Source organism: Hesperophylax consimilis, chromosome 26, assembly GCF_061612785.1.
Source record: "Hesperophylax consimilis isolate HC1 chromosome 26, BYU_Hcon_1.0, whole genome shotgun sequence".
In the NCBI taxonomy this organism is placed as follows: domain Eukaryota; kingdom Metazoa; phylum Arthropoda; class Insecta; order Trichoptera; family Limnephilidae; genus Hesperophylax; species Hesperophylax consimilis.
In genome coordinates, this window is record NC_142861.1 from 21,554,293 (window position 1) to 21,565,797 (window position 11,505).

The window sequence follows — 11,505 nt, forward strand, 5'->3', positions numbered from 1 at the left end:
CCATTTGTTGTATGTTTCACCAGAATATGAATAAAATAATTTCCACATTAGAAACACATACATTTGTTTTTGACCACTTTATTTTAATTGCACTCAACCAGTTTCAGAAGTACCCTTCCTTCGTCAGGAAAATATTAAATAACACTCAACTGGTTTTAGAAGTAATCTTCCTTCGTCAGGTGAATATTGATTAAACTCAACTGGTTTCAGAAGTATCCTTCCTTCGTCAGGAAAATATTAAATTATACTCAACTGGTTTCAGAAATACCCTTCCTTCATCAGGAGAATATTTAATTATATTCAACTGGTTTCATAAGTACCCTTCCTTCATCGAGAGAATATTTAACTATACTCAACTTGTTTCAGAATTACCCCTCCTTCATCAGCAGAATATTTAATTATACTTAACTGGTTTCAGAAGTACCCTTCTTTCGTGTGGAGAGTATTAAATTACACTTAACTGGTTTCAGAATTACCCCTCCTTCATCAGGAGAATATTTAATTACACTCAACTGGTTTAAGAAGTACCCTTCCTTTGTCAGGAGAATATTAAATTACAGTCAACTGGTTTCAGTAGTAACCTTCCTTCATCAAGAGAACATTTAACTATACTCAACTGGTTTCAGAAGTACCCTTCATTCGTCAGGAAAGTATTAAATTACACTCAACTGGTTTTAGAAATACCCTTCCTTCCTGCCTTCCTTGAATAAGATTACCCAAAATAATACAAATGTGTTTGTATTTTTTCTAGAGAAAGGTTTAATTTAGTAAAAGGGTACCTTTTCTAGCCGAAACAGAAAAATTACACCTGATTTTACGTCTGTGACCGGCACTCACTATTTCAGTTTTTCGACCTCTATATAAAAGGTTGGCAAAACTACAAACATTTCAAAATGTTCACATCTGTTTTCCCCAGTATTACGTTATGACTTCTCAATCATTTTAATAATATCATTTCCTTCTTTCTATTAACTTAAATTATAACTTAACTAAAAAACCCGAAAGGACAACAATTACACTCCATAACAATATGTACCGCAAGATGGCGCCGATAAGTTAATTATTTTGGAAGATTAATTTGTAAACGGAAACTGAACGAACGGCTAGAGATAATTGAATAACGTAATTTAATATTCCGGCAAAATAGAGCCTACTTAAAAAGCATAAAAGATTTATTTAGGTATTATTATTAATTTATTTAACCTAACCTAACCTATCCTTACCTATCCTAACCTATCCTAACCTATCCTAACCTAACCTAACCTTACCTAATCTAACATAATCTAACATAACCTAACCTAACCTAACCAAACATATCCTATCCCAACCTAACCAAACCTAACCTAACCTTTTTGTTTTCATCACGCTAATCAGCAATATGCAATAACGCAACATCAGATGAGAGTAGAGATGGCAGGAGTTCCACTAAAGAACACCAAGTAGTTTGTCTACCTCGGGAGCAAAATAACATGGGACGGTCGGTCTAAGAGCGAGGTCGGCAGCCGTATACATCAGGCTAGGCTTTCATTCAATAAAAGGTCGAAAATAATAGAATCCAATAATATAGACCTAATACTGAGAATACTCCTCATCAAGACCTATGTATGGAGTTTCTTGATGTACGGCTGCGAAACATGGTGCCTATCCGAAAGAGATAAACGGAGACTAGAGGCTTTTGAGATGTGGTCCCATAGAAGACAGTTAGGAATTTCCTGGAGAGACCATGTTACAAATGAGGAGGTTCTCCAAAGAATCGAAGGAGGAAGGCACCTGCTCAGGACCTTGTCCGAAAGGCGTGCAAGATGGATCGGCCATGTTATATGACAAGAAGGCCTCTTGCATGCCATAATAGAGGGTATGACCGAGGGGACCAACTCTAGGGGACGCCCACGCCGAGAGTACCTGGAGGACCTGCTGGTGAACGTGCGCTGCTCATCGTATGCAGAAGTCAAAAGAGCCGCACAAAACGGGGAAGAATGGAAGAGGAGATTAGATAAAATTGCTGCAAACCAATCCCAGGATTGAAACCAGAGAGAGAGAGAATCAGCAATAGTCGCTTCCTTGCTTTTGACAGCCTTATGCAGAGTGGCTAAATTGACGTGAGAATATCACTACAAATTTTAATGACCATATTCGACGGGGAAATCGTGCCGATTTTCACGTGCGGATCAAATGTCTGGAGAGATACGTGTAAAAGAGTAAAAAATATGAAAAAAAAACTAGCCAGCACTCAGCGACAATACGCAATTAGGGTTTGTCAATGGGACAGAACAGTCTTCACCACCTCAGCTTTAGCCTTAGAAGGAACAACACCAATAGATCTGAAAATAGCCGAAGTTCAAGATGTTTATAGAATAAATAGAAGGGGAAAACCAGCTAACTTCATTAGCGCGCAGTGTAAACGAGCTACCGCATTCTGGGAAAATAGTAAAAGAAGAAATAACGATTGGGTTAGAAAAGTGAAATAAAATTAACGAAGATCCAACAAAAAATTTACACAGACGGAAGCAAGCAAAACGATAAAGTGGGCGCAGGAATAGTTATAAATGTAGTTGGGCAAAATTGGGTTTCAAAGTCTTATACATTAGAAGATTATTGCACAGTTTACCAAGCGTAAATTTTGGCTATTCAAAAAGCCATAGGATGGATGAAAAAAAGGTATAATGAACAGAGAGCAAATCATCATTATAAACATTAAGAGAAGAGGGAACTACGAATGAAATAGCAAGAAAATGTTTGGGAAAAGTAGGAACATGCCGAGAAAATAAAACCATGTAAAATTTCAATGGGTTAGAGCGCACAAAGGCTTGGAAGGAAATGAAAAGGCAAATGCAGCAATAAAAAGGGGAAGATTATTTTTTTAAATTTCCAGAACATAATAAAGTACATTCAACCTATACAAAAATCAGACTGAAAAGAGAATCAGAAAATAAATGGAAAAATAGATACACAGAAGAAAGTACGGAAGTAAGAAACACTTACCAAATGGCTCTTCAAAAGGGAAAACACACGCAAAACAGTTGCAATGCAACACAAATGCTGACAGGACAAGGGTGCTTTAAAGAATACCACAAACGTTTTAAGTTAATAGGTGATGACAAATGCCCGTGCAACAAAACATCAATACAGGATAGCACGCACGTATTAGAACAATTCTTTATTTTCGATGTGGACATGTTCATATTAAATTTCGCACTGGAAAACTACGGAATAACGGAAGAGAATAGGACAGAAATTTGAAAACTGAATAAACATGGCAAAATATGTAACGTACTTAGAAAAAAATAACAAAACAGTTAATGAAATAAATGATACTTAAAAGATAAGTAGGAAAGTAAAAAATGATTAAAAAGCATCAGGAAAAACCTAGTGTGTAACAAGCAAGGGTACCCGCAGAAGATACTAACAATCCAAAAGAAAACTATCCTTACCTAACCTAACCTAATCTATCCTATCCAAACCTAACTTAACCTAACCTAACGTATCTTTACCTAACCTAACCTATCCTTACCCATAATAACCTAAACTTTATTTATAAAACATACTTTAATACCTTTATTTTATTTTTCGAGTTCGGTCAAAATAGTACCTACCTAATTTGCTTAGAGTAAATTATTAATGGAATTATAGACAGACCTAATTTTCTAAGCCTAATCACCTTCAACATACCAACAAGAACTATTGGATCGGAAATTCTTTTTAATTGCAATAACAATATCAGGTCTGAGTAATTCAGATTCTCACTTGTACCTAAATTGCATGCATTTTGCAAAACTTTCCCAGAAATTGTAGATGTAACAGCAAATAATAAGAAGGCTTTAATAACATACCATAATAATTATTATAATTAAGTTTCGCATATTATTCTGTAAAATGACACTATTTTCTTAATAACTTACACTGATTACACTGGTCAACACATTTTTTGTCCCTTTAACGAAAGTAGCCAAATCTGACGAAAATTTCACGCTGATTTCAGATATGTGATTAGTTTTTTTATATCACGTCAGGTTTTTATGGGTTTTAAGTTTTACTAAAATGTGTATTAATTCATTTTTATTCGTGAGTTATCATTGATTTTTTGATTTTTGACCATCCATTCCATTTGGTCATGCTGCAAACATGAAAGAAAACTATGACAACATGAAGCTGCTGTTAACAAAAAATAAATTTGTAAAATACGAATGGAAAATATGTGGTGATCTCAAAATAATAGGGCTCCTACTAGGACTGCAAGCGGGATACACAAAGTATTGTTGTTTTCTGTGCGAGTGGGACAGCAGAGACAGGAAAGACCAAGGACTGGCCTACTAGAAAGCACCTTAAACCTGGCACGAAGAATGTTCAACATGCTCCCTTAGTAAAATCTAAAGATATCTTACTTACACCCTTACACGTTAAATTGGGTTTGATGATTTTTTTTCAAAAAGCTTCTCTAAGGATGGAAATGGCATGATTTACTTAAAGCAAAAGTTTCCTAAGGTCAGCGACGCAAAAATTAAAGAAGGAATATTTGTGGGACCACAAATAAGGGAGGTCTTGACTGATCCGAATTTTATAACAGTGTTGAGACCAGTCGAGCTAGCCGCTTGGTCAAACTTCAAGAATGTTGTCGAGAACTTTATTGGAAGTCATTTAAGTGAAGACTATATCAGCATTGTGTCTGAAATGCTCATAGTCTATAAAAATATGGGATATAACATGTCACTAAAAATACACTTCCTTCATTCACATTTGAATTTTTTCCCCGAAAATATGGGAGATGTCAGTGACGAGCACGGCGAACGATTTTACCAGGACATTGCGGATATGGAAAAGTGATACCAAGGAAAGTGGAGTCCATCTATGATAGCAGACTATTGCTGGACCCTGCAGAGAGACTCTCAAAATACTCACAAGCGCAAATCAGGAGCAAAAAAAAATAAATTGAATTAGTTTTGAAATTTTGTTAAGTAAGTACCCGTCATACTATGGAAGAATTATGTAAAAAAAACTTTGTTAAATAATAAAAAAAACTGACCTAGGTATTAAAAATTTTTTTTGTTTCATTTCGTGTTTATGGATACTAAATACATATAAAAAAATTAGCTATGCTTAAGGGACAGCACTTAAAAAAATAAATGTCGACCAGTGTTATAAGCGATAATTAGTCGCCTGAAATATCTACCGAGTAAAAATAAATGCCGCCGACGGGAATTGAACCCGCACTTTCTGATTTCCGGTCAGACGCTCTGGACCACTGAGCCACGTCGACTTATTTCCAAGCCGCCAAATAATTCAATATGTACCAGTACTTCAATAAACAATTACTGCCTTATTATATTTTTCACTTGTAAACAACCAACTTTATTTTTGTAGGAAAGGCTTTGTTAGTGCTAAATTCCCACTAGATGGCGTCGAGATATATTATATCTTCATTTTTTGGTGAAATATTTTGAGTAATTTTTTATTGATAATGATAATGGCTCAATTCCCGTCGGTGGCATTAATTTTTACTCGGGAGATATTTTCAATTCGTATTGATATTTCAGGAGTCTAATTATTGCTTATAATAATTTGTTATCCTCTGTCTAATGAATTATATATGTTTCATAGTCCTTGTCTTATAGTTTATCATTAAAAAAATAATAAACTTTCACTTGTTGTTTGCAAAATGACGTTTTAGTTAATTTAACGTCTTACCAGACATTCTTATAAAAAAAGTTTACCTATTATCTTTTTTTTCTCTCAAAAATAAAAAAAATAAAGATTAACGAAATACTCAAATATTTTAGGTTTTATTATATCTTCCATAATAAGGCAAAATAAGAGATCTTCACAAAAAAAAAACATATTAGACTTTCTGTAAATAAATACAAAAGCTATATTATTTATTTATTAATCTTAAGATAGCTCACATCTTCGTGTGTGCTAATAGTTTTATAAACATATAAACATGTACATTGTTTGGCAAACATAGCCATATGTATGGCTACATATGGCTATGTAGCCATACACATAGCAACAGTATCAAACCACTTGGAATGACCTATGGAAGAGGTGTTGGTCATCCAATGAATGGTTCCCAGTGGTTTTAGTGAGAGGGGGGGACAGTGAAACAATATAGTTTGGAAAACACTGCTCAAACACATATAAACCTTACATATAGTATAAGACCTTGAAAACAGTTCTACTCAATTCAATGCATAATTCGGATAGTCCCTCAACGATAAATAATTGATGCGGAAACGAAAGTGGAAGTACTCCAGTAAGACGGAAGCAGCAGTATCGGACCTGGCAAAGGCAGTTAGAAGATTAATGAAGAGGCTAAAAAATGAACTAATCTGTGGCGTCATATCCTTCATGCACCGTATCGCCACAGAACTGAGAACTTCTAGAGATGTGTATAAAATGGTGGACAAAGTTTTGTTCGATTCGCCAAATTGCTGACCATACATAATTCAAACAAAGGGAGGTATGGCATAGAAAGGTGCCGGCTGTCGCCGAGCTACGACCAAACTGCGTGGACTATCGAAGCGGCGAATCCTATTAATGTTATGTGATTGGTGTGTGGGAAAAAACAAAGGTGGGATGCCGCTATGCGGTTGCAAGCTAAAAATGGTTCATGGCTCATCTCCCTTGTTGCTATTATGTATGGCAAATGCCTTAACATATTTGCCGAACAAATTAGGTAAATATTAAGTTGTTTAGTTGTAACAAAAGTAGCCTTGCTAAAGAAAAATCACTTGACATTCGTTAAACGGTGTTTTTGTTACACGTTTTATAAAGAATGTGAAAGTTATGATTCGAGTTTTTACGAATAAATTTTTTTTTTTTTAAATAGTTGTATTAAAAATATCTGTTTATTTAATTTGACAAAAATCCTTTTTGCGACTACACGCATGCATATTATGATATTCCTTAAGCGTGGAAGCCGCGGTTGACAGCTGTTTTTATGTATTCTTGAAATATCTTCACAAATCGCGTTTTGTTCATGAAATGTTCAATTTACTATATTTGTATAGTTCAACATATCTTCAACATTTTTGTGTTATTTTTCGTCAGTTTTAGTTCAGTAATTATATAATCATAGAATTTGTAAAATCTACTTTATGTTATGTCATAAAGTTAGGTTAAACGGTTATACCAGTATTCAAATTGAATGTCATGGTCTATATTTTACAAGAACTTCTTAGTGATATTTTTTATAACATAAATGCTTAATGCACGTGTTGGTTACCACGTATTGAAGAAATAAACGTTTTAAAATGTGCAAGCGATGCATTAAACATTTTAGTTTTTTTGTTGTTGTTTCCAGGAAATTAAAAAGTTTTTTATGTATATTTAGGCGGCATTTATTTTTGCTAGTGACTGGATAAGCAAATTATATATCTTATGTATCTTTCCGTGAACTATTTTATGTTAGTTTCTATTTAACGTTGTTTACGGACCGTTTGTTTAACGGTCGTTTATCAAGTGAATAAAAATTTCACCAAATTTTTTCAGTAAGACCGTTAGTATTTAGCAAACGTTAATTAGAAATTAACAAATTTATACCTAAAATCTTTGCTAGCATATATTATTGTTATAAATTGAATATGTCATGAATATTTGCTGTTATCAATTGAATTTATTTTATGTACACTCTGTCTTCTTATAGTTACAAATACATGACACCCATGACAATACACTGAAAAAAAATCTGAATTATTATTGGCATTAGTGAGTTTTTGTTGTTGTTTTTTTTTCATGTTATTCTGAATTGAACTAAGTAAATATTATATCGTGCCTTACTTTTTAATAATTTATGAGAATATGACATCTTCAATAATCTCTATACAATTAATTTTTTCTCACCTGTTATGTACGATATATTGTTTTATATAATTTCACTAAAAATTTCATCATTTTTATTTTGTTATATGTTGTCTTATAAGATATAAAGTCACAAGTCATACTCACTTCGTCGTACTCACGTTCAAACTGATAAAATGTACCTACACATAAATATGTATATAAATTGCGCAATACATACTTTTATGTTAATGTCACCACTAGTGATACGTAATAATTACATCATTAAACTCTTTTTATATATATATTTAATATATTTATGTCGGTTTCTTCGGATAAAAGCCTTTTTATTTGATTCTCTAACGAATTAATAATAATAATTGAGTGTCGCGAGTTCCGCAAATGCCTTTGTACAGAGAACATTCAAGCGCTTCTCTCTCCCTCTGTACTCTGCTACCTGCCTGCCCCGCACCCCCTCCCAACTCTTACATCTCCGCCCACTTCCCTTGAGTTGCTCTCTTTAGTCTTTAGGAGGCAATGGAGTGTGGATGGAGTTGTGGGACAGGGGAGCTGAAACATTCAATTCAACCGGCTTAAAAGAAATTCTATCACACTTAGTGTTAATAAAACAAAATACTTTTTTACATTACCTCAACACAGGAGACCCCGTGGAAAAAAATCTCTCAGGACCTATGCCATCTTTGGGGATGCTGTGTGGAGGGTGTTCTTAAGGAAAGGAAGGGGAGGAAGTTCTGGAAAGGAATAAGGGTAAATATTCGGGATCGCTGGCCACGCTTAATGCGATTATTTTAAATAAAACCTTTAGATTCACCATAATTACTATAATAGGAAACTGACTGCATTTGGGAAATTTTTAATTTTATCATTTTAATTTTTTGATTAAGTGAAATGTCAAATTTAAATTTTCCCAAATGCAGTCAGCTCCTTTTTTAGTAATTAAGTTGAATCAAATGGTTTTATTTTGAAAAAAAATCGTATTATTGTGGCCAGCGAACTCGAATAATTCCCTGAAAAAGTTATGATGGTGGGTAGGAATCTGGTGGTCAATCCCTCCCAAGGGATTTGGTGCAAGGCGATGGGTCGAGAGAGTCCGGCTGGAGAGGACAGTGGGTCTCCCTCAACCCTCTCTCGATTCGGCCCACCACGCAGCAGGTGGGCAAATGCGTTCGCCACCGAGACATAGACAACCTCACCCCACGAACCCGGCCACCCCTGCCCAGTCACCAGACATAGCAAACCACTTTTTTAATTTGGATTTTCAAACCCGCTTCCTAAATAATACACTATCCAAAATACACTGGTTACTCCCTGTTTGAATGCATCTTTTGGACAGAGTAATATTTAAACCCATGCTACGAAATTAGCTCTACCAAATAAGAAAATAATAATGATGGAAAAAAAAAATAATAACTTTTTAAATATTCATATTAAGGGATCAGTAGAATTTATAGGTCCAATTAGAAGTTCTACCGAGCCGAACCCTCTGATATGAAAATATCGGGAGTCTGTGAATTATTTTCCCATTTGATCTCTGGTGATTTGACGTGTTGTTTTTGTATTTATTATGCTTATATAATGCACTTGCATGATGTGGATTGACTAGATGATCATTTGTGGAAAAGTGTGTGGAAGGGTTTAGTTTTTCCTGTGAGGAAGATTTAACCAGGACATAAAGTCGGAAAATAATAAAAGATATTAACTTGATTTTAACTTTATTTAATTTTATTTTAATGTTTACTTTAATTTTAAATCTGTATTTTTAGGTTAAATATATCATAATCTTATGTTTTTTTTTCTTCACCAAAATTATGTAAATTTTTTTGAATTATAAAATGGAGGCCTCAGCACGGATAAGCCACCCAGTGAGGCCAACATTACTGAAAAAAAATTAAAAGATAACTAGAAACTATATACAAAAATATATTTTTTTAAAATTTAAAAAACTATCGTCCGCCTCGTAACAGGAAACGCTAATGAGGAGGACTTTGAACACATTAAATCTATACTTTTATTAAGTTTTATACTTACATTATGTACAAACTACACAATAGAAATAAATAATTCAATAACTTGAGACATCAAAAAAAATTTTTTTTCATGATCGTAGACGTATTTTTCTTTGGACGTAGACCTCATTATTTTGTTTACAGATTTGACAAATCTTTAAACAAAAGATTTAGATTTGACAAATCCCCCCAACCAAAGATATTCATCTTCTTCCTCTTATCCTATTCTGGTTGGAGACACGTCCTCTCGACAAGGGACCTCACTGTCAGGCGTCCTGCGCTAAGCCTGCGCTACATCGGCAGCCTCCGAGCACTGCACAACAGACACAACCTACCCACGCACAGCCTCCGGAGTTGCTTCTTCCAACTTTTGCTCACTGTTCGTCTCCCCTATGGAATAATACACCTGAATTACCCATATAAATTGAAAAAGTATTCCGAGAAAAAATGAACTGAATGCCAAGAATCAATGGAATTGAACCCCCATCCTTCTGATTGCAGGTCAGCTGCTCTTATTCTTTAGCTACGTCGGCTTATTACAAACCAGCCAAATAATTCAATTTGTGCCAGTATTTAGTATTTTAAGTGTGTGTGCTTAGTTCTTCTAAACTATGCAATGGATTTTGACAGGCTTTTCACTATCATGTAGAGAATTTTGTCCGAAAAGTTTATTTTTATTTATTTATTTTGAAATATACATTATATTATATGGAATGAAGCTTTTGACTGTCCACCTAGGAAGGTTTTCCCTTTTAGGACAGTCAAATTAACAGGTTTCAAATTATCATACATGTACATTTAATATAATACATGCATATTATATTTGTAAAAAGTAGAGAAAAGTTGATGTTTTGTAGTAAAGTCGTAAAATATATATTTTCGGGCGCGTACATTGCTTACTCTAGCTAAACCTGGAGTTGAAATACATCAAAATAATTCACTATGAAATTGTATATCAAAAGACGTACAGAAAAGTCCGCAACGGTATCTATATATCTCCCCAAGATAACCAACAGTAATTTTTTTATCTTGTGCGTATATAATGGATAATTTGCGACACTACAGGTTGGGGCAAATGTAATCACCTTATTGGAAAACGCTATAACTTTTGCAAATGGCGCCAAATGTCAATTCGATTTTTACATTTGTAAAGTTAAAAAACGCAGAATACAATCAATAAAATAGAAATAACAAGCATTACCAAAGTTTATCAATAAAAAAATTACAGTTAAAGAACATCGGGTGATTACTTTTGCCCCATCCTGTATTTTGACCAATATAATATTAATCCTTTTCCAATCAAATATGTTAGTTACGTTGGAAATTTAATGTAGAACGAACTTTCCCTGTATAGCGTACCATAAATTAATATCTGAGAAGATATTATAAATTTTAAATTAAGCGCAACATAAAAAGACGAAGCTTCTTTGACCGATAAAGTTTAAAAAAAAAAAAATTCAACGTACACAAAATAAAACTAACAGATCAGTACTAGCGTACAAAGAAAACATAAAAACTCCGACAGTAAATTCAAGCTTTGGACAAAGACACTACCAATACCATGCTATAAAAGCTTTCAACAGTGTAAAATTTGAAATTAAAATTGAGGAAAGTAAAAATAAATTTACACACAAAATTACAAAATGGATTAAAGAACAAAAAAGACAATATTATCAAAATGTCATAGCATAAAATAAAAACAAAA